Source organism: Rhagoletis pomonella, unplaced genomic scaffold (genome assembly GCF_013731165.1).
Source record: "Rhagoletis pomonella isolate Grant_MI unplaced genomic scaffold, Rhpom_1.0 Rhpom_scaffold_00002, whole genome shotgun sequence".
In the NCBI taxonomy this organism is placed as follows: domain Eukaryota; kingdom Metazoa; phylum Arthropoda; class Insecta; order Diptera; family Tephritidae; genus Rhagoletis; species Rhagoletis pomonella.
In genome coordinates, this window is record NW_023458556.1 from 82,498,636 (window position 1) to 82,500,479 (window position 1,844).

A 1,844-nucleotide genomic window follows, 5' to 3' on the forward strand; every position below is an offset into this window, starting at 1 on the left:
ACTTGCAGCGAGAGCGTAAAAGGCAAATAGAGAGTAAAATTGAGAGCGAGAGAAAATTTTTAGAAAAAGTTATTGAACGGAAAACTAGTAAAAACTTGTAACTTAAGCCATTTTGGCGCTTTCTGACGGTTAAGTTTTGGCGCGCAATTTTCTTTTTAATTGGGAATAGTTCCTATCGTCATAAAAATAAAAAAATATTAAATAGATTTAAATTTTTCATCCATATTCTCATTTCACTAATTATGTTTCATCAAATCATCCTCTTAAACAGTTTGTTTACATTTGAATTTGAAACATAACCTGCCTTTTTTACTCCTGTAAATTCCTGCTAGTAAAATTTTTACTTGCAATAATTTGCAGCTCTCTCGTGTTATTACGCTCTGCAATTCGCTCTCTCTCTTGCAAATATTTTGGGTTATTGAATGCATTTCCAGTAAAAACTTGCAAGTACTAGTAACAATTCGTAACAATTTTTTTTATATTGAATGGTCCTATTATTACCTACATTTGTACACACATATGTACATATGTATTTATGTATGAATGCATTTATTTCACTTTATGTGCCGCACTAATTATGTATAAATTGCAAATGAGCAAAAACGCATCAGTAAACAAGTAAGAAAGTCTAAGTTCGGGCGGAGCCGAACATTAAATTCCCGGCGCAAGTTTTAAATATATGATTTCCACCTTTCCGAAAACTACCGCTACGTGGTAAGCCGGGGTGTATCAATTTTGAGTAAATTAGCGTCCTTAAATCTGGAAGTAATGAAGTTTCAAGCATTTCTGAAATTTACCGTTATATGAAAAGCGGCCTCAATTTTAGTCCGATTTCAATAATAATAAACGTTTTGCAATTATATTGTAAGCACAATAACCATACCGAGTTTGGTACAAATTGGTAGAACGATTACCGAGATACATATATGTGATCATAAGTGGGCGGTGCCACGCCCGTTTTCCAAAACTTTATCATAGATGTATTTTTTGGTAAAACATTGTTGCAAGCATTAATTTTGAATAAATTAGCTTTAATATTTACTGATTTATCGAAGATTTCGTATTTCTCCGAATTACCGTTATATGGGATGTGGGCGTGGTTATTGTCCGATTTTAAAAATTTTCGGCCATTTGGTATTCTGTAGCAAGGCTACCAACTGTGCCAACTGTGCAGCGGTTACCAAGATATACACATGTAACCATAAGTGGGCGTGGCTACGCCCATTTTCCAAAAATTTATATTATTCTTATTTTTCGTCTAAAAATTATTGTAAATATCAATTTTGAGTGAATAATTTTCTGTAGCCACTAAAATATCGCAGTTTTCGTATTTCTGAAAATTACCGTTATATGGGAGGTAGGCGTGGTTATTGTCAGATTTTTCCCATTTTCAATACCATCCGTCCTACGCCCGAAAGAAGTGCACGTACAAATTTTCGTTAAGATATCTAAATCAAATAAAACACCTCTTTGAGGTAAAATTTTCGAGTGACGAAAGCTGAACTAGAAACACAAAATTTATGATATCGATTTCGTGACGAAAATTATACGCATTTTTTAACTGCCTTTCAAACGTATGGAAAATCTTTTTTTATTCATACGAATCGTTGCAAAAGTTCTGTTTTATTTTTTTATTGTGTTTTTAGCAGTAAACGGAAATTCTCAACGATGGGAACTATTCCCAATTAAAAAGAAAATTGCGCGCCAAAACTTAACCGTCAGAAAGCGCCAAAATGGCTTAAGTTACAAGTTTTTACTAGTTTTCCGTTCAATAACTTTTTCTAAAAATTTTCTCTTGCTCTCAATTTTACTCTCTATTTGCCTTTTACGCTCTCGCTGCAAGT